The sequence below is a fragment of the Protopterus annectens genome, chromosome 6.part0 (assembly GCF_019279795.1).
Source record: "Protopterus annectens isolate FY-2018-M chromosome 6.part0, PAN1.0, whole genome shotgun sequence".
NCBI classification, from domain to species: domain Eukaryota; kingdom Metazoa; phylum Chordata; order Ceratodontiformes; family Protopteridae; genus Protopterus; species Protopterus annectens.
In genome coordinates this window covers 1,776,083,906-1,776,108,029 of record NC_056737.1, presented here as the reverse complement: position 1 = coordinate 1,776,108,029, position 24,124 = coordinate 1,776,083,906, and positions in this window count along the sequence as shown.

The following is a 24,124-nucleotide window of genomic DNA, read 5'->3' as shown; positions in this document are numbered from 1 at the left end:
GCAACAGTACATATAAATAAACTGAAGAAACCCCTTTATATTTATATTAAAAATCTGAGTATGGCTAACCTTAGGTGCACAGGTGTGACCATTGCTTAGCTACGGTTAAAGCAGCTTAAAAGGCTGACGAAGATAACAAGGAACATATATGCAAATGAAGCAGCAGAGCAATAGTGTAGTAGGCAGAACATCTGCCTAATGAGCAAGCATTCTCAGTTCGAGTCCCACTGCAGCACATACCATTTTCCATGTGAAATCTGTATATGAACATTTTATTGCTGTATAACCTACGAAATAACATATAAATGTGAACTGGAGTACTGCATTAAATGCACATGTGAAGTGTCAGTGTTATAATGAATAAGGCACTAGTAAGCAGGTTTAAGCACAAATAAGCAGTAGTAAGCAAATGTAAGCAATAGTAAGCGTGTTTAAGTGCGTTTGTGCAGGGGTAAGCATTGCCTACACAGATTAAGCAAAGTAGAAGCTAATTAAGTGTAAGAAACTGTAACCGGAGGTTAGCATTGCTTAGCTCCACGCAAACCTGTGCACACCCACTTAGAACTGCTTTAAAGTGCCTTAATCAATCTGTACCCAACGGCCCATGTTCTGCCCAGCAACAAAATAAACAGCCTCTGCAAGGCTCAAACCCAGGACCCTGTACACTACACTCATAGTAGCTAACCACTAAGCCATTATAGCAATGCATAAGAGTGAGGTTTCAACAAACAAATCCTCACCATAGGAAAATCAAACTGAACATGTGAAATGAAACTATGTACAGTGTGATGTTGTAGAACCTTCTACATAACATAAATATGTGAATTGGAATACTGCAGTAAGGCCAGATGTGAGGTGTTATTGTAATAAATTGTTGAATTGCCCAGGACCTCATACAGTGTACGTACACATGAATCACAGATACCAGACACAGATATAACATGTAACAAATAATAAAGCAATGTCAAATGGAAAATATAATGCTAATTAGATATTAATCAGTGCTAAGCATTGCATGGGTCGGCTTACATGGTGTAAGCAATGTGTAGGCCGGCTAACTCAATCTGCCCAGTGGTATGCCCCTTTAAGCAATGCCAACCTTAGGTAAGCAGGCGTGTCCATAGCTTAGCCTTTTCAAAACCATCCAATCATGGAAAAGTTTGGGAAATCAGGCATATTTAAACCCCACAGGCAGGAATACATCTCATAACTGGTTGCAGCTTCCTACTGTAGTCAGAATGGCCGGAGTTGGGGAAAGCACTCGATTTAGAGCACACCGCTGGGGCAGTAATGAGTCTAAATACATGGTATGGCTCCTGGTCAAACACCATAGAGACTCCTGCATGGCCATTACCAGGGCTGCCAGTGTAAAGCAGTGGCCTGGGACAGTCTCGCCTGTGACCTCACTAATGCCACAGGTATCCCCTGGACTGGTGAGCAGGTCAGGCATCACCATACTGACCTGAAGCAGCATAGGGGGGAGCTACTGGAACAGTGGATCCAGGAGTCCAGGCAGATGGCTGATGCCCCAGTACTGAGTAAGTACCCATTCTAAGTATATAATAATTGCCTAGCTTGTGTATACTATGGCTAGGTATGGCTAAATGTCGCTGTATTTCTCTGACAGTTGCAGATGAGCGGGCTGTGAACTAGCAAGCCCATGCCACTAGGCTACAAAGGCTGCGTCGCGAGGCAGGTTAGTAATAATCTTGCATGAACTGTCATATCCTGTGAATAAAGGGAGTGCGTGTGTATACTCTGATTTAATACGTTGTAGCATTGCATGCTATAAATAGTACTGTTGTATTAAGCAGTGTTACCCACACTGGTATTCAGATAAAATGTGTAGGAAGTTCTGTATAACAAGAGGTTAGTCATATTGTACAACTGAGGGAGACTTAGAGAGACAACATTGGAAAGCTTTACACCAATTCCCTGATAACACAGTGTACTGTGATGTTAACTGCAATATTTTTACCACACAAAGCAGGGGTTTGAATCCCGGGAGTGGTAGTAAGTTGTATGCATATTCAAACCCCACAGCTGTACAGAATTTGTGAGAATGTCCAGATAGACAGCTGTATGCATAATTAGACCCAACTGTACAGATTTTGCTAGAATGTTCAGATAGTACGCTATAATCATAACCATCAACTGTACAGACTGCGTCAGAATGTTTAGATAGTAAGCTGTATGCATATTCATACCCCTCAACTGTTCTAATCTGCCCAGCATGTGCAGATAAATGGCCCAAATCTGCTGCCGGGTACCCTGTTCCCCTGAGAAATCATTGTGATAATCCAAGAAATGTAGGCAGCCTGTGATGACATATAACCGATAGTCAAACCTGTACATAGCCAGAGAATGTATATGAAAACAAACCTGTCATTGTAGCATCACACCCAAGGTGTATGAGAGCAATTCGCATAATATGTCGCATTAACACCTGCATCCTGCCAAGCCTCAACCAGAGTGTGTGCAATAACTGATTGAAGGGTATGTATATAACATCAACATGGAATCTGGGAGTATGTGTAGAAATTGTTAGGTAGTGTTAACAAAGATCTTCTCAACAGCTATAACAGATAAAAGGTGTAGACTATACGTTAGACACAGTCCATGTATATACTAATCTACAAACATACCATTGTACAAAGTAAGGCCAATGGGTAGTGTAATAATACATGTGAGGGACACATCACTGCAGTGACTAAGAAAGTTGTGAAAACTACAGGGATATGTCAGTTGTTAAGTGAACTGTCTCTCTTGCCCCATCATATGTGCAACATTAACCCAATTATACACCTCAATGGGTATGTTTACTCTCCAAGCTTATGTTGGGACGTATGTCCTACTGGTTCATAAATATCCACATTTGGTTCTATGCATGTGCCATGTTAAAATGCACCCATATTGGTGGCCTGTTGCCATCAATAAAAGCTGCATGCTGTTGTAATGGCCACTGCTGTTCCATATATGCATGTGTTCTGCTTGCTATGCAACTGTTTTAAATTTGGTGTCTTGGGTTAATGGGTATACCTATGTATGCTGTTATAACTAATCCTGAATGTTGGTTGAGTATTACTAACCCATATCTGTCCTTAAACAGCAACACCACAGCTTGTATGGGAAGGCTGGTCCCAGCAGATCCACCTGTCCCACCTCAGCTGGCCATGGCACTGGGCACCAGCACATCTGGGGCCCAGCCTGAGACCTCCTCATCCATAGGCCCTGCACTACCTTTGGGTGGAACTGCTGCAGGGGATGGGGTACGGTCCCCCCGGGAGCGGGGCGGAGAGGAACCTGTCACCCATTGTCAGGTCTGGGCTGTGGTGCGTAGGGAGATCATAGGGCATTTCGAGACCAGCTACACCAGCTTGAGGGCCAAGTGGCGCAATTAGAAGTTGAACCTGCCCCTCCTACCCAGCCCCCAGCATGGCCACCTTTGGGGCCGTGAAGGTGGAGTGGTGACTGCCCATGGGTGGGGACCTCAGTCCTACTGTTTCCATTTGGGGGCTCTGGGCTTGCGACTTCCAAACACCCCTCCCTGTCCAAGGTGTTTAACCCCCACATGTGTCATATAATGCCCTGAGTCCCACTGTTTACATTTGGGGGCTCTGGGCGTGCGACTTCCAAACACCCCTCCCCATCCAAGGTGTTTAACCCCCACATGTGTCATATAATGCCCTCAGTCCCACTGTTTACATTTGGGGGCTCTGGGCTTGCATCTTCCAAACACCCCTCCCCATCCAAGGTGTTTACCCCCACATGTGTCATACACCGCCCCTGTATGCATCTTGTTTGTCTTGTCAGTTAACCTACCCAACCTACCTCCCCAAATATACCTACTACCCCCTCCCCAACATTCCACTCTCACCTGAAAAAAAAAGGACAATCTGTTCCCACAAAAAATCTCGCCCCATACATAGCTGTCCATTTCACACACGTGTCCACTGGACACATGTAATCTGGTCTAACTTGACATCACAACAAATTATTGTAGTCCTCACCCACTCCCAGGGGTTTAAGTGTCCGAATCTACCACCAAATTCTGTTGCTGTATAAGAAATTGGCAGCTATGGACCTTCCCTACACCCTTCCTGCACATCCCTGGCTATTTTCCCTACTGTCTTTCCCTCTTTGGGACCCTTTTATCACCACTTTCCTATCAACCCCTTTTTCTTTTCTTTTAAAGAAATTAGTGCGGGGATAAGCGGGAGTAAGCACTTTTAAGCAGCAGTAAGCGGGTTTTAGCCTGTTTGTGCGGGGGTAAGCAATGCCTACACAGGTTAAGCAATTCAGGAGCTAACTGAATATAAGAAACAGTAACCAGACGTTAGCAGTGCTTACCGTCGCACAAACCCGAGGAAACCCGCTTACAACTGCTTAAAAGTGCCTTAACCACTCTGTATCCAATGGCCCTTATTCTGCCTAGCAACAAAATAAACAGCCTCCGCTAGGCTCAAAACCAGGACCCTGCACACCATAGCCAAAGTGATTTGCCACTAAGCCATGTCAGATATACATAACCCTGATGTTTTCAAAGCATATCAACCAGCCCAGTCATTCAACAGTACAGAGAATGTATTCCAACATGTAGCTGTATGTGTGAGTAAATATATTGTCTAAACAGATACAAAATATTGATATATATATATATATATATATATATATATATATATATATATATATATATCTGTAGAAATATATACATATATGAATATATATGAACATATATACATGCAATTGCCTACATCTATAGATATATATGTCTACATTTACATGTCTACATATATACGGCAGGTTATATATATGTCAGCATATATATATATATATATATATATATATATATATATATATATATATATATATATGCGGACATACATCTGTAGATAACAACGGGGAAATAAAAACATATATGTCCACATGCAACGTTAATGGGGTTGAGAGGCCCCAAACAATATAAGTCTTGTACGAATAGGTATACACCCCCCACAGCCAAACACGTAAACACATCCCCCCTGCAATACACTACCAAGTGTTACAGATCCCATAACCAGGACCAGACATGACATGGCCATCCCTAGGATACATATACACAGACACATATATGCAGGTACAGTAAGATACGTATGTAGTACGTGCACACAATATGGAGCAGCCAGTATTCCTACAGTTACCGCCTTACCAACTGGAGACTGTATGAGCCACCCATACAAATGACATTCATTGCCTGCAACATATACCCACAGAGATATCAAAGGATATAACACCACACACAGGTGTGCAAAATTGGGAAAGCTTTATTTGTGTACTATGACAGTTCTATATGCCATGTCATATAGCTGTGTAGACACCGACATCCATATGAACAGAGTAATGCAACTGTGAAACAGTTATACTAATACAGTAGTCTGAAAAGGTTGACATATGTTGCTGTCCAGGCCGAGGCCTTCAAGTAGTACAATAGTAAAGACAGACTGGGCTACAGCGCACCAAACAATCAACAGTACGTAATGCAGATGTATAGTTCAGCAGCCTCCATCTACACTCTGTACACAATCCCTAGGGGGTAAAGACCCCAGATGACATAATGGGATGTATCTGTTACATAACAGGGCATAACAGACACCATCACAATCACAATGGCAAACAGAACATTCTGTATGGCCGGAGGCAGTAGGCCTGCATTTACCCAAGGTGGATTGTATGGTAATATACATCCAGATACCTTAAGGCAGCTTACCCTTGATACCCACATATGTTGTAACAGCCTAGGTTAGTTATGGTGCAACCCCCTAGACTCATTAATACTGGGCCATATCCCACCGTTACATACACTGGCCTCTGGAGTGCATTAGGGCAAACATGTATTGTGTAGGTGAAGCCTACACATATATAGCCCCAACCCCCCAGTATGTGTGGTGGACACAACAGTAGTGGCGTGATGGCAGGAATGACAGCATGACATACACACAGCCCACTACATAACAACCCCTGACAGCATGTCATATGTGCAAAGCCTGGTATGTAGGTGGAGGACAGAGGCACATGTGTGTAAAACTGTTGGCATACACTAAGCAAGATATGTATATGTGTATATATATATCTATATGGATATATGTATACTTATATATACATATATGTTCACCCTATGTCCTGAACATGGAGAAAAGCCCTACCTCAGCCCCAGTAGTCCTAACCTCTCAGTGTAAGGGGATGTCAGGTATGTTTTGCAGATATATTTGTAGACTATTGCTACTGTAATAGGGATTGTCTTCACAGAAATGGTGTGTGTGGGAGGCCACATCTGCTGTTAATATGTGTGCCATTGGCTACTGACAGACATCCTAATGACATCATAGTACAGTACCACTGCTAGCACAGTAATGCCCCTGTGGACTACAGCTGAGATATGGCCAATATATGTGGACAGTCTGACATACTCTGGTCAGTCCAGGGATATACACAGAACCCCTTCATACAAGACATGTGGACCAAGTCTGACAATGTGGATATTAACAGCCATGTAGATGGGTATATCATGTAAATACTGGTATACATTTTCCCCCATAGGTTATGTATTCATACACCCCTGTCTGTCCTGACACATAATAACTGCTGGTACAGAGGTGCCATGGCCACATACTACCCACTATTTAGTGACAGACATCTGTACAACATCCCAATGCTTTGTCTGACATACATGACTGTTATGGTGGCCTGGCAGCAGTACATCTGGCAAGTATCTGGACCTGACATCTCACTGGGTAAGTACAGTAAGCTGCTAGGCATGTAACAAAGCACAGTGCAGGCTATAGGCAGACTTGACTCAACACTGGCCTACATCTCCTATGTGGAAATACACATGTACCTGCATAGATAGCAGGCTCTACAGGTATGTCACATCACAGAGTAACAGACACCTGTGTGAAAGTGCATAACCACAACCATTGTGAACACAGCCACAGCCACATATGATTAGCTAGTGTAATATTACAGTATATGGACTATCTGATCAACACCTTCCTCATATGTGCCACTCACACACCAACCCTTCGTATACTGGGTCGCTACACAGTGTGGTCTGATGCCTGTCTGTGGTATGGGACATGTGTTTGCTCCTAAAAACATGTAAGCTGATAGGGTGACATACAGTGGAGCAGCATGTAACATCAGATAGAACAGGACCAAAACCAATGACATCTACCACAGTCTCTACACAGGCCAAGGTACATATTCACTATACACACACTGTCGACAATTACCAGAATTACACATACCTCAGTACTGTACACACAACCACAGAATGCCCAGGCTATGTCCTCAAATATAACCCCTACTATACATAACATGTGTAGCAGTGTGATATCTCACTGGCTTGTTATCAGATATGCTGTCAATGAATATGGTGTACAGAACATATGCACCCCCTACTGCATGACATATGTACAAAGGTTGACAGAGTTGTGGCTGGAGGCACAAACACAGGGCCAATATTGACATGTTGCTGTGATAACCTCATACATTTACTGTCGTAACAGGGTTTGTTGCAACATATGTCTTATGAGGGATATGAAGTCAGTAACTCTCCCGGCTGTCACCATCTACTGACTGCAATCCTCACACTACCTTCTGCAGCTGACAGATAGTTGCTCTGTGGGTAACACAAGGAACACAATCCACCACACACTGCCCAGTCTGCAGATGGTCCTACAGATAGGGTTTCCTCATAAACATAGCACTGACATGACAAGTATTAAAACATGTAGGACAGCCATATCCACACACACTCTGTTAAACCATTACCCCAACTGCAGTATAGAAGCACTTACAGTCTGTAGTCAAGACAGGCACATCCCCTGCCTGTGTGTTGGCCTGTTTCCACAGTGTATGTTGTCAGAGGTAAGTCCCCAATCCATCTGTGATGCTGTTTGCCAAACAACAGATCTAGTTCCTGCTCACAGTGAATGAAAAGGCCCAACACCAACATGATGTTCCTAGATATTGGAGTGTGTTTCCATGCAATTGACTATGGGAATGTTACCACAACTGTTCCACATGCAGTCAGCTAGAGGAGGGCTGCAATTCATGCAGATGCCATCAGCTGATCATAAACATCACTGACAATATACATGCTGCTACCTAAGCAAAGCATTTGTAAGTCTCCACATCCACCAGAGAGGGAGTGAGAGAGGCAGACAGAGGCAAAGATAAGTCAGGGAGGGTTGGGAGAGTAAAATGTAAGCATGTTTGTGTCACACACCTACCAGTCCAGGGTATCAAACCCCTGGCTGACTATGTACTGCTATCACATGTCTAAGCAGTCATTAGATGTGCCACATACTTTACATGTTGAGGAGTCCTCCAAACGTATATGTGATAGTGAGTGACATCTGCAACAATGATATGGTAGCTACACGGTAGGTCTAGTACATGTGTCTGCATGAACAGGTGTCAGCGTCAACACAACCACACTCTCACAGGGACGCACACACATTGACACACTTGGCAGAGCCAGGGATACAACTCATCAGTAGTTAGATTGCCACAACACACTAATGAGCAGGTATCACATGCACCATAGGAGTTATACAGAGGTTATATGGGCAAAGGGTATGTGGAGGTGTCTGACATCAGACAACATGCTTCAGTATGCCAGTGGGGTTTGTAGTGAGTGTGAATGTGGTCATAGGCAACATACAACACACACACAGACACAGTATGACAGTACTGACATGCATGGGTGCATTGCTTCACAGGTGTGTAGTGGTCAACTGTGCCAGACAGATATACAAGGCTAGGTGATGGGTATACCTTGGCATCAGGCAACATGCCAATAGTCTGCAGTGTGGCTCAGGGGTATAGTGTCTGGTTTCTCTACACAGCTGGGTATTGTATTCACTATCCACTCACCTGGATAACTATTGCGTGTGGGCAATGCTGTGCATTGCTTGCCATGTATGTGTTCCTTAGTCCATGACATGGATGGTATCTGGGATGTGCACACCTCCCACATGCATGTACAGCGACATGTGGAACCATACCTGGGGGGTCTGGCCCATGTTATGTACACAGATTGTTATCATCACATGTGCCACTCCTGACCTCTTGTGGCAGGGCGTGCTCATGGACAGTCCTTGGTAGATCACATTTGATGGCACCACAGATGTTGTAGGCATCCACTGGGGATCATAGTGAAGGTGCACTGTCTTCAGTCATGTGCCTATTGCACTGATGGACAGGATGCTATGCCCTCTACAGCCCACTGCAATTACACCATGCTTGCTATCTGTGAATAGTATGCAGGGTACTACCAATATAGCAGCAGTTGTCTAGGCAAGTGTGTTTGTGTATGAGACACAGGTTCATAGTGTACTCTGTGTAATACTAGGGTTGATTACTTTGTTCATCAGGCCTTGTATCGCACATAGGGATATGGATTGGCACCCCAGCATCTCAGCTGATTGACATCTGTCATCCTTGTAAGGTGGACATTGTGATATATAATATGGCCACCATATAGGAAAATTACAAAACTGGCTCCTCAATGGGTCCAGGTGTTACACAGTCACAGCCACCTCCACACAGGTTACATATTACAAACACACACACAGTTGTCATGGCTGGGATTAGAACTCCTACTTAACTAGTTTATCACACTACAGCATTACGCACCACAGCATTTCCTGGGAGAGTTATTCCCCAAAGGTGTATTTCACAATTGATGATGTCGGCAGACTTGCCAAAGTAGGGCGATGGAGGTTGTAGTGCCTGTGAATGGCTTCAAAAGCATTGCTCCGTACACTGACAAAAGAACACAAATCCCAAACATAGGACCTGACACAACATGGGCACAAGATGTTAACAGTACTCCATCCCACCTGTGTGCTGTCAGGCTGGTATCTGTAACACATCATGCAGTACAGTGTGGCTACCATAGAGGATGTACAATGTGGACCCACTCAACATTTCTAGGATTCATATACACAGACACATATATGCAGATACACACACACACACACACACACACACACACACACATATATATATATATATATATATATATGTGTGTGTGTGTGTGTGTGTGCGTGTGTGTGTGTGTGTGTGTGTGTGTGTGTGTGTGTGTGTGTGTGTGTGTGTGTGTGTACCCCTATATATAGATATGTATGTAACTACACATACACACACAGAAATATGTATAGGGAGATACATATATAGAGGGTGCACACAATACAGTACAGCCACTATGGCTACAGTCACCAGCATACCACATGGACACTGTATGAGCCAAACATACAAGTGACACCTGTTGCCTGCAACATATACAAACAGGCAGGTCACAGGATATAACACCACAAACAGGTTTGCATACATGGGGAAGCTTTATTTGTGTACTACTACAGTACTGTATGCCATGTCATATAGCTGTGTAGACTCTGAAATATGTTTAGATAGAGTAATGCAACTGTCTAACAGATAAAGGTATACAGTATTCTGAAAAGGAGTACATATGTTGCTGTCAAGGCCAAGGCGTTCAAGTAGTACAACAGTAGACACAGACTGGGCCACAGGATAACAAGCAATCAGCTGTCAGTAATGCAGATGTACAGTCCAGCAGCCTCCATCTACAGTCTGTACGCAATCCCTAGGGGGTACATACCGAACTAGATACAATGGGATGTATCTGTGATATAAAAAGGCATGACTGAAACCATCACAATCGCATTGCACTGACAAACAGAACAGTCTGTATGGCAGGAAGCAGTAGGCCTGCATTTGCCCAAAGTGAATTGAATTGTAATGTACACCCAGATGCCTTCAGGCAGCTTACCCCTGTTGCCCCCTCAGTATTCACTGGTGTCAGTGGCATCTGTCCATACAGGGCATATGTATATGGCATGGCATGGCCTTTGTGGGTAGCATTTGCTGGCTTGCCAGTTGTAGCAGGTGTCCATTGGGGCACATAGCGATGGAGCACTGTATGCAATGCATTGCCTTTTGTAGGGATGGGACAGGATGCCATGTCCTCTGTAGTCCACTGCAATCACACCATGGTTACCATCTGTGGGAAATATGCAGGGGAGTACCAACTTATTGGTTGTTGCCTGGCTAAGTGTGTTTGTGTCCAGGACATGGGTGGAGAGTGTTCTCTGGGTAATACAGGTGTTGCCTATATTGTTCCTCATGCCATGATGTCACATGTAGGGGCATAGATTGTGTACCCCAGCCACTGTGATGTTTGACATCTGTTATACTTGTAAGGTGGACATTATGACATTTAATAGGCCCAGCATATAGAAAAAGTGCAAAACCCACTCCACATTGCTTCGTGCTTCACAGAGGATACGTATGACAAATGCACACACACACTAAATGTCTCACAGTTGTCATGCTTGAGATTAGAACACCTACTTAGTTACTACAGCATTACACAGTTACAGTACGCACCATGGAGATTATGGGGCTACTCCATCACCAAAGGTGTATTTCACAGGGAATTACATCAGCAGGATTGCCATAGAAAGGCAATGACAGGTGTACTGACTGTCCTCAAAAGCAATGGATCCTACACATACACACAAACACACACGCACACACACACACACACACTTGCTATGAATGGGCCTAGAACACCTACCTAACTACTACAGCACATTAGAGCATTACACAGTTACAGAACGCGCCATGGAGATTATTGGGATACTCCTTCACCAAAGGTGTATTTCACAGGGAATGACATCAGCAGGCTTGTCAAAGAAAGGCAATGACAGGTGTACTGACTGTCCTCAAAAGCATTAGGCCCTACACATACGCACACACACTCACAGTTGCCATGAATGGGATTAGAACACCTAGCTAACTACTACAGCACATTAGAGCATTATGCAGTTACAGAACACACCATGGAGATTACTGGGATAATTGTTCAACAAAAGTGTATTTCATAGGGAATGACATCAGCAGGCTTGTCAAAGAAAGGCAATGACAGGTGTACTGACTGTCCTCAAAAGCATTGTGCCCTACACATACGCACACACACACAGTTGCCATGAATGGGATTAGAACACCTACCTAATTACTACAGTACATTAGAACATTACACAGTTACAGAACATGCCATGGAGATTACTGGGATACTCCTTCACCAAAGATGTATTTCACAGGGAATGACATCAGCAGGCTTGTCAAAGAAAGGCAATGAAAGATGTACTGACTGGAAGGTTACCAGGGGCAATTGTGTACAGTGATGTAAATTTGCACAGCATATGTTTTTGCAAAATGGGAGTGTGCTGTGTGGGATAGGCCTCATGAGAGGGGAGCTGTCTGTCACTGTCTGTCACTCTCTTCCCACATCTATTATGTGTATGTCTGAGCTGTTATAGTGTGCTGTCCTTGGATATATGTGCATATTTGCATCTGTTTTGTGTGCAGAGCATGACTGGTGTGTAATGTGGAGTGTTTGCACAGACATCTGTGACTGACTGCTGTGTATAGTCCACAGTTTTTTCCAGACATGGGCTTCATTTCTGTAAGTGTGTGAGCATGCCCAGTATGACCCTTCTGTAATTTGTTTTCTGACATGGCCTTCGCTTCTCTAAGTGTGTGAACATGCCCAGTATGAGTGTCTGTATTGCATGCATGACTCCATTCCAGGTAGGCTGTACTCCAGTGCAGGTATTTGCGCTCTACACCTACAGCTAGTAACCTGCTTTTGTAGGATATCTGTAGATTGGTTGACAATGTGGGTCGACACTGGGCAAAGGGTAGTGTGATTGTTGCTAATTGTGTCTGTGGTGCTTCTGCTACATGGTTTTGGTTTTGGCAGGGATACTCAGTGATATGTGGTGTTTTACCCTCTGATGTGTTAAGTCATCAACTACTGACAGGTATACATCTTTGCTGGCAGTAGGCTCCTGGGGATTACAAGTTGAATCCAGCTTTGTCCAGTAATGTGGTGTGCAACCTACATATTCTTGCACACTCATGTCATTCGGGCATGGAAACTGCAGACACTTGCTGATGTGTCTGTGTATATGGTCCAGCACCTTGGTGCTGTTGTGGCTGTGGGTCCCATGCCTGTACGATTATCACCATGACAGGATGGCTATATCGTGCTGTGGCCATACCTCACAGGTATTCAGACTCATTGAGGTTATCCAGAGGCAGGGCTCATTATTCTGTTCATTAACCCTTCACAATTTGGTTTGCAAGCAGGTTTGTGGCCACCCATCCTAGTGTTTTCAGCCATGATAAGTATGTGCACACATCAGGGTTTCACCCTTCACACACTCCATGGTGGCGATGCTACCCCCCCACTGTTAATCTGTCCTTTTCCTACCATTATGCACACGATATCTGATAGGTATGCCTATAGTTGCCACTCCATCCCAGCAGTATGTACAGATTGGTCCACAGTTCATGCATTGGAACATGATGGACATACTACTGGGATTTGTCAACATGTCCTTGCATTTGTGCTCTGTGGACTGTGTTTTGTCATTATGTGGGAGTCCATGGAGTAACATACAGTGATGGTACAGGTGTGACACAGACCTGTGACAGAGGACAGTGGGGCATTGGGTACTGATGCAGGCTATCTGCAGCAGGTCAGTGCATTCTGTCGGTTGTACAGATCCAGGCTGCAAGACAATGTTTTCCCCTGGGGTGACAGGATATGTGTGCAAGGTGGTAATGGCAATTACTTCTGTCCTTATCAATCCATTGGTGTGGATACTGGCAGGGTGCATCTTACAGCTGTGGGCACACCTGCATGGGACAGCTCTTCAGCATGCTGCATTCTGTGAGTATTCACATAGTAATGTGGGGATAATATTGTACTCATTCACAGCAGCAGGGAGGTGGCCTGTGTGTTACCTGAGGCTGATGTTTGGCCGGACTGGCTGCATGTGTGCTAGGGTAGCTACTTGCAACTGCCTCACAGGTATATGTGACCCTTTCCCCTGCTGGTGGCTAGTGGGTGGACACCAGCAGCTTCTACATACATCACACCTCTGCCTTTTGTGGTCTGCCAGTGTTTGCCCACACTACATCTTAATTTCCCATACTACACAACCAACTGATGTGCTGTGAACCTGTATGTACAAATGGAGGGTGTCTCCATTTCAGTGTGGAATTGTAAACAGTCTCTCTCTACGGTACTTCAACCTGTGTACTGTGTGCATGTCTGGGCCAACACTCATGCCATGTCCATCTTCCAGATGGTGACAGTTATGACATCTGTTCAAATCATATGGACTGCTGCTGCACAGCTGCAGCATGTCTTGCTGGGATATCAGTCTGTTTGGCACTGCAGTTGTGTGGACTTGGCCTGGTCATCAGCAGTACTGACCATTGGACACCAGGACACACCATCCATGGCTATTTGCAACACTTTCACACAGCATACCCCTCAGAACTACCTAACACACAGAGCTCAGCCTATTGTAGACATGCAACTATCCATTTTGCTGATTTGACCAGCTCAGGTACTCTGTGCTCTCTGTTATTACTCCCACACATGGCTGGTAATACATTTCTACATAGGGTTGGTGGGGGCACACATCACAACTGTGGACATGTCCTACAACCACCTGATATATCAGGTACTCTGTTGGCTTCCATACAACAACCTGACACTCAGATTTCTGCATATTGTACACATGCAACATTCCAGCATTATAATTGGGGCAGCTCGGGTATTCTGTGCTCTGCTGCTGTGATAACCACACATAGATGCTACTGCTATGCTACATAGGATTGGGGGGCACACCTGACAATTGTAGACATTTCTGCTATACCCACCTGATATTTCAGGTACCCTGTTGGCTGACACTCAGAGCTCTGCATATTGTACACATGAAACAATCCATCCTTTTACTTTGGCATGCTCAGGTACTCTGTGCTCACTGTTATTACTCCAACACATGGATGCTAATATATTTCTACATAGGGTTTGGGGGGGCACAACTGCCAACTGTGGACATTTGCTTTGATTGCACTGCTATTTCTGGTAGTCTGTTGGCTTCCTTTTCAGTCTGTATTCTGACCTATCCTGCAGACTACAGGCATATCAGTATAGTACAGTTTATAGGTTTTATTGACCTACATTACCATTTCAGACTTCCTACCCTTCATGAATGACATCCCACTTCCGAACCTGTTATACTATGTGTAGGTCTAAAGGGGGGTTGATCTCCATTGCCATACCTTGTGGACCTTAGCACAACCTTTCCTTATATTCATCTACACCTGTCCTGCTGGCTGGGTGGGACTGTTGTTGGGTATGTGAACCTCCATGACATGCATGTGTGTGCCCTATGGACACACATTTGGGCCAACACATGTCCTGCAGTGGGTTTTTTCCCCTTGTCTGTTACTGCCTACTTTGTTGACACCAATATTTGTTATGGTTTCATGCTGCCCATATAGCTGTCCACTATCTGCTGCCATCCCATTCAGCCACCCAGTTCCTTTCCTTGCATGTTCTCATCCATACCATTGATACAACTAGCAGACCATAGTACTGCATTCAGTGATTGATAGGAAGGGTGACTTACCTTGCGGCTGTGCCAGAATTGAGGATGGTGCTGGAGGGCTGACTATGTCAGATGCACATAGTACACTCCCTATACATGGTAAAGCACAGGTAGTGTCATTTTTGGCATTCCTTTACTGTATGTGCGAGTCAGAGAGATTTTCCATTCCCTAGGTTCCTACTGTGTCAGTGTGTGTGCTATGCATTGCCTCTTTGCCAAAGCCAAGGCATACTGTGCACGCTTCCTTCTGCCTACAGGTGCAGGCTCAGGTTGTTCATCCTTTGAGTCAATCTGTGCCTGTGCTGGCCTTGGCAATGGTGGGGGGCTGTGTGGACCTGCCTCGTACTGTTCCTGCTGCAGCTGCTTCCACAGGATCATGTTGTGTAGCATGGCACATACCATGACAATTTGAGTACATGTAGCTAGAGAGTACTGCAAGGCTCCACCGGATGTGTCCAGGCACTGGAACAGTGACTTCAGCATCCCAAACACATGCTCTATTATGATTCTTGTTTGTGCGTGTGCCTCATTAGGGAGCTCTTGTGCAGGTGTATCTGCATTTCTGATGGGTGTCATCAGCCACGGCTCCAGTGCGTAACCAGCAACCCCCACTAGGTGGCCATATGGGATGTCCCCACTGGCAAATCTCTGGTACAGCTGTGTCAGATGCCAGATGTGAGAATCGTGATAGCTCCCAGGGCTTCCAGCACACACATTCATTATAATGCCCTGGGCATCGCACACGACCTAGCAGTTGATGGATGGGAAGCCCTTGTGGTTTATGTAGACCCTGTCCTGCTCATGGGGTGTTGCTTTTATGTGTGTGTGAGTGCAGTCTATAGCACCCACTACTTCAGGGTATTCTGCTATTTGTTGGAAGAGACACATATTGCTGGCCAATGCCTCACGGGTGTTGAGGAAATATATGTGCTCACTGGCATATGCTGACATGGCATTCAGGAACTGGTGGAGTACCCTGGATGCTGATGCCTGTGAGATCCCCATGATATCCTCAGTTGGCCTTTGGAAGGTACCTGTGGCTAGTATTCTTAAGCTTACACATACCTTGGTTTCCACTGGGATGGGTTCCCCTCTCTTGGTTCTGTGTCTGAGGTGTGGCTGGCACAGCTCAACGATATGCTGTAGGAGGTCCCTGTCCACCCTATAGTGCTCCACTATCTCCAGTTCATGTAGCACCTGGTAGGTTTCCCTGGGTCTGTACACTCTTCTCCTCCTCCTCACTGTGGGTTGGTCATCAGCATTCACATCCCCACCACCCTCAGCCTCTTGCCCATGCTGGTTTATGATAGCAAAAGCAGCCACTAACATTTTTTCTCTTGCTTTTGTTTTATAAAATTTCCCTGTTCGTATACACCGGTGGTGCAGAGTTTTTGGGAAAAAACAAGGGGGAAAGGTGTTTGCCTGGTTTATAGTGGTGTGCTGGGCTAGGCTGCAGCCTGTGTAATTGGCTGATTCTGATACATTTCACCTGCCAGCTAAGCTAGTTCTCCTTGATTACCATCCTACTGCTGTTTTCCCTTCCCATTGCCTCCCTGTTTAAACCCGTGTATGCACCACGCAAACCGAGTGCTCATATGTGCACACCGTTGCTATTTCCTGGTTAAACTTGTTTTTTCTTCCTGTAAAACCCGATGCACAGCATACACACCCGCTTACACTTTGTAAAGAGTGCTAGGCAGGTTTAGACACACTCCCTAGCTTAGCTGTGCTAAGCTAGGAGCAAACCTGAGCCACAGGGCTCCAATCCGCTTACAGTATGCCTGACACACCCACCCATGATGTCACCTAACTCCTAATTTTTCACCCAGCTATTCATACTCTTACACTGGTGGGACCTACCTCACATGCTGGGGAAAATTGGGATTCACTATCCTTCCCCTCATTTCCATAGGATTGCCTGCTAATGCATAGTTACATGCGTCACACTGAGCCTCCCCCCTTAGCATACCACTACTCACAGGCCAGGTTGTCTTCTGCCTGCTATTGACTTGCATGGCAGAATAGTGATTTTAGTTAGAATGCTTATTTTAGGTTTATTTTCTTATTCCCCCCGATCCCATTTGCATGCCGCTGCCCTATGCTTAAACAGCCGAGATCGTCGAAAAAAAAATAAAAAGTTGATTTTTTAAATTTTTTGTATTATTTGCAATGCCAATGGCCTTATACTTGGCCATTGGCATGCTTCCTCAATGATATGCAGCCTTTATTTGGGCTGTCATAGCTCCATTTTGGATTTTGCAGAAATGTACTCGGTTACTAACTGAGTACATTTCTGCAGATAGCACTAGTCTTGCACGGACTGTTGCAAGCTTCCTGGATTGCAAAATCACCTCATTTGCATGGATTTCACATGCAAATGGGGTGATTTGTATACCAGGGCTTAGTCCGTGCAAGACTAGTGCAGGAGCAATTGTGCACGCCCCCTGCAGGCTGTTCCTGGATCGCACAGTAGACTTACTGCCTGCGTTTGCTCCTGCACCAAACTTGCACTCCGTGCAAGCTTTTGTGAATCTGGGGGTATGTGGTGCAAGTGCTAGCTGGGCAACATGATTGTACAAGGAAGTAGTCATCTAGCAGCTGTATACACGTACCTGTGAAATATGACCCTGTTTGTGCCCACATGTAGTGTGTCAACCTCTAGATGAATGGATTATGGCCCATGTACATACACTGCCCTCCCTATAGCCCTACTGTGACAAGCCTGCTGAGGTCATCCACTGTGAAATACACCTTTGGAGAGTTGTAGCCCAGTAATCTCTGTGGTGTGTTCTATAACTGTGTACTGCTGTAGTGTGATAAACTAGTTAGGTAGGAGCTCTAATCCCAGACATGGCAACTGTGTGTGCATGTGTCTGTGTAGAGTGCAATGCTTTTTAGGGTAGTCACATTCCCTACAATTCAAATGCTCTACTTTGGTAAGACTGCTCATGTCATCCACTGAGAAATACACCTCTGGGAAGGTTGTAGCCCAGTAATCTCTGTAGCACATTCCATAACTGGGTACTGATGTAGTGTGATAAAATAAGTAGGAGTTCTAATCTCAGACTTGTCAAGTGTGTGTGTGTTTCTGTCCCTGTCTGTGTAGAGAGCAATTCCTTTTAGGCTACTCACACTCCCTACAATTTGAATCCCCTACTTTGTCAAGGCTGCTGATGTCATCCACCTAAAAATATACCTCTGGGAAGATTGTAGCTCAGTAATCTCAGTAGCATGTCCCATAACTGCATACTGCTGTAGTGTGATAAAATAGTTAGGTAGGAGTTCTAATCCCAGACTTGGCAAGTGTGTGTGTGTGCCTGTCTGTGTAGAAAGGAATTCCTTTTAGGCTACTCACACTCCCTACAATTCAAATGCCCTACTTTGTCAAGACTGCTGATGTCATCCACCTAGAAATACACCTCTGGGATTGTTGTAGCCCAGTAATCTCCGTAGCGTGTCCCATAACTGTGTACTGCTGTAGTGTGATCAAATAGTTAGGTAGGAGTTCTAATCCCAGACTTGGTAAGTGTGTATATGTGTCTGTGTGTGTGTGTGTGTGTGTGAGTGTCTGTCCCTGTCTGTGTAGAGAGCAATTCCTTTTAGGTTACTCACACTCCCTACAATTTGAATGCCCTACTTTGTCAAGGCTGCTGATGTCATCCACCTAGAAATACACCTCTGGGAAGGTTGTATCCCAGTAATCTCAGTAGTGCATGCCATAACTGCATACTGCTGCAGTGTGAATTTATTTATTTATTTATTTATTCCAGTTTGATGACCGGGGAGGTCCACTGGGCCTGGAGAGCCCATTTTCAGTGGAGGTCCGGGGAGAAAAGCTCCATAAAAGTTACAAAAATACAATACTACAATAATAATTAACAAAGAAATTAAGGATTACAAAAGGTAGCATTCAAAAGTAGAAAATAGAAAATATAAAACATAGTTACAATTCAATACACTGGGCTAAGTGAGCCTACATTCTGTGGAGGCTTGGGGAGAAAATAACATAGTACAATGTTTAATTGCATGAATACATTTGGAGGGAGCTTGGGCAGTTGAACTCCGTATTTAAAGTTTAAAAAGCATGCTTAATAATATAGGAAGTTAGGAATGCAAGCAACAGGAGGCATTTGCAGGAGTGAGAAACAAATAACTGTAAAGATTCAGGAGTAGACAGGAGTATAGTATCCTGGCAGGATTTTGTAGAATGGTTACAATAACAAATTGAAGTGAGGCTAGGAAGGTATAGAGGTTAATCAGGGGAGAAAGGAGAGGAGAGCTTGAGAGGAATGGGGGAAGAGTACAATTATTATTGGTAAAGGTCTTGGTTAGATCAGCAATAGATGAGGTAAAGAAGGTATTAAACATAGATGCGATTTCAAGGTCAGATTTACTGGAGTCAGGACAAGAGTTGTTTTTGGTACCAGGTTTTAGGAGGGAGTTTATGGAGTTCCAGAACTGTTTGGAGTTTTTTGTGTGATTTGCTTGTAGATTGAAGTAGTAGGACTTTTTGTCTTTAATTACTAGTTTTTTGGCTTGGTTTCTCAGTTGTTTATACTTAAGTAAGATTTCTGGTTGATTAAGATGGAGGTAAACTTTCCAGGTTTTGTCTCGTTGTATCATAATTTTTTTGGTGTCCTTTGTGAGCCATGGGGAGGTTTTTGTTTTAACTCTTTTTGTTCTTATTGGTGCAAGGGAGTTAAGGATAGTTAGGAATGTAGAATTGAAGTAATCAATGGCAGCATCCAAAAGGAGAGTTTTTAAGGGGTTCCAGTTAGTTAGTTTAAGGCAGTCAGAGAAAATAGTAGGGTTGAAGTTAGAGAGGTTACGGGATTGAATAAAATTATGGGAGAGTGTGGAGATGGGAGCAGCTTGATGGATGAAGGTTGGGAGGTGATCTCCTAATGGGTCAGGAATGACACCAGATTCTAATACTTTGTGCGGATGGGATACGAGCATCCAATCTAGTATGGAGCCAGGGTTTTTTTTTTTGTTTGGTCTTGAAATAGAGTTAGTGAGTTGAGTAAAGTTAAAGAGATTGATAGATATGGAGGGATTGTGGTGAATAACTTTGTTCCAGTCTATATTTATGTCTCCCATGATGTAGGTTTCTAGCTTAATGTTGGAGGAGGTCCAGGAGAGGATATTTTCTAGGATATTAGTGTTATTACCAGGAGGAATATAGGGAGATATGATACAGATGCTCTTATAGTTGTTCAGTTTTAGTAGTCCAATTACAAGTTCAGCATTATTGAATGAAGGAATGGGATTTGGATATGGAGAGAAGGACAAGTGTTCAGAGTAGATTAGGGCTACACCACCACCTTTGCGATTTTGGCGGTCAGAACGGAGAGCAAGAAATCCAGGAGGGAGGAATTCAGAGTTGGTTATGTGGGGTTTTAGCCAGGTTTCGGAGATAGCTACAATGTCAGGTGAATAGTGATTGAGCCAGGCGTGGAAGTGGGTTAATTTGTTAGTTATGCTTTGGGTGTTGATGGAGAGGAATTTAAGGTATTTATTGGAGGATTTGTTATGGTTGTAAGGGAGGTTTGTAGGAGAGTTGTTTGGTCCTGGATTGGGGTGAATGTCACCGGCTATGCAAAGGAGTATGAGATGGGGAATGTGTTTGTAGGGTTTACGTTTAGATAACGGTGGCTGGTAGAAAGTAGGTATGGGTTTGCAGTATTTAGTGGAGGTAGAGAAAAATTGTACTTTTAAGAGAAGGATAGGGTGGGAGGGAATTAAGGAGGCTGAGATGTTGTAGAAATGGGCAGAGGGGGAGTGGGGTGGTAGAGATGGTGGATGTAGATGGCAGTTGGTGAAGGAGGTGGCATGATAAAGTGGGAGTAGAAGAAGAATGAGCATAGATGTTGAGGTGAGGATGTGGGGAGTGAGAAGGTGCATGATAGAAGGAGTTTGGTAGATATGAATAAGGTGAGGGTAATATGAGAAAGGATGGGAGGGGAAGTGATACAGAGAGTTAGGAGTGGTTGGTGGGTGGAGCAATTAGTGGAAGAAGATAGGCTGGTGTAGAGGGAGGAGTTATGGGAGGGGAAATAAATGTAGGAGTAGTGGGGGGGTGGGAATTGGAGGCAGGGTAGGGGAGCGGAGTGAGCCCGCAGGGTGAACGGAGTGGGTAGAGCAGCAGAGCAGAGAGGCCAGCTGAAAAAGTATCAGCCACAACAGTTCACAGTAAAGGTAAGTAGGCTAAAAGGTAGTATGTTAAGGAGAATTGTTGGGTTAGAGAAAGAACAGAAAAGAAAGATAGGGGAACTGTGCTCCCTTAGAAAGGTTAAGGAAGAGGGGATTAGAAACAGGGGTTAGAGCTTAGTTTGATATTAGGAAGACCTTGTTAAGTATAGGCAAATAGAGGTAAAGTGGCATATGGGGGTTTAAAGTGATGCAAGCAATGGGCTGACAGAGAGCTGCCACCTAGTGGGCAAAGGAAGGAGTAGCAGTAAGAAATAACAAAAACAGGAGGGAGTGGGGTAGTAGTGATCTATGGTAGGCTCCTAATTCACACACACAGAAGGATAATCAGACAAATGGGTAGAATAGGCTAAAAACAGAAATAAATGTAGTGCAGGCTACATACATTCAAATAGACTAGTATGGGGGTCCGCACTGAGGTTCCTTTTCTTGAAATGTCCCGGAGTAGGCAGGAGTGTCCAGGAAAGATTGACACAGGTATTGCAGGAGGAAGCTCCTAAATTCCGCAGGTTGGGAGGGACCTTCAGGAGTGGACTACTGTAGAAGGAGTGCCCAGACGAGTCCAAGGTTCCAATAATATGTAACGCACTTTATTTAAAACGAGTAAACAAGCGTTTTCGCTCCTGTTAAAACAGAAGCTTCTTCAGCATTAAAAGAGCGCAAGCTCACATTATTTAAAAACTACTAGGTGACGTGCTGTTGATGTCACTCTAATTAGGCAATTTAAAATGCATTTGAAACAAGATAACTCGATATAACTTTATGTTTTTAAAAACAAACATGAAAAATGCATAAAACATATAAGTAAGAAGTATATGTATATGCCCATATACGTGCAGGTAGATCAAGCAGCCAAAGAAACATATCAACCTTGCTAGAAACAATTAACCAGGTAGAAGATGTTGAAACAACAAGAAATACACACTACCTGTCCAAACCTTTTAAGTTTATATCCTGTACATGAAACAGGGGGATAAGTGAACCTTAGTAAAATTGACACGAGTAACAATGCTAACATGATTCATGAAACATGTAGAAAGCTATGCCATACACATTAGTAGTACTTTACCCTAAGAGTAGTGTTACAATTGTCATTAAGTGGAATACCTTTTGCAAGGGACTTCTTGTCCTATGCATGAACTAGGAAGTTAATACACTATTGTGAAACAGGATACTGCAACTATTCTTGTTTCTAGCAAGGTTGATATGTTTCTTTGGCTGCTTGATCTACCTGCATGTATATGGACATATACATATACTTCTTACTTATATGTTTTATGCATTTTTCATGTTTGTTTTTAAAAACATAAAGTTATATCGAGTTATCTTGTTTCAAATGCATTTTAAATTGCCTAATTAGAGTGACATCAACAGCACGTCACCTAGTAGTTTTTAAATAATGTGAGCTTGCGCTCTTTTAATGCTGAAGAAGCTTCTGTTTTAACAGGAGTGAAAATGCTTGTTTACTCGTTTTAAATAAAGTGCGTTACATATTATTTGAACCTTGGACTCGTTTGGGCACTTTGTTTGTGTTTTACAGTTTTGGTGCTTTTTTCAGTTGTACTGTAGAAGGAGAGTAGAAACAATATAGTTTAGGTGAAAATAAATATGGGAGAAGATAAGGAGGTAGAAGAAGCAGATAAGGAAGGTAGAGGAGGGTTAGAAGGCAAGCAGTGAAAGTTCAAAAGTTGAGTAGGAAGAATACAGAAAGAAGAGTGGTTAACATAAGATTCAGGTACACAAAGGAAGACAGTGAGTGGCATATAATAAGACTGTAAAACTGTCTAGAAGTTATATAATAAATGTCAATAATTGTAGAAAAATGAACAGCATCAATTCAGGCAAAGCTTCATTACAATTCAATACAAAAACATATACAGTGAAGACATATACATAGCATTTAGCTAAACTAAAACTGAAAAACTAAATCTAGCCATTAATAAACTAGCAATTGATTAAAACTGTATTGTTCTATCTAGTATATAAGTATACTCCACAGTTTTCAAATAATATTGGCTCCTAAGAATGGAGAAAGGAGGTGAAAGTTGTATCTAAATTGCGCCAATTATGATGGCGTTCTTGGAGAAGGGCAAGTACAGGCTTAGGGAGACAATATTATCGACGCCTGTGAGGAGGCGTACAAGAAAGACGATAAAGTGTAGAAAGATATAGAACTCTGGTAGGGGCTCTATTCCCACACATGGCAGTTGTGGATGTGTTGTGTGTGTTTCTATGTCTGTGTAGGGAGCAATGCATTTTAGACTAGTCACACTCAGTACAATTCAAATGCCCTACTTTGGCAATCCTGCTGATGTTATTCACTGTGAAATACACCTTTGTGGAAGGGGAACTCTAGCAATCCCCGTGGTGTGTCC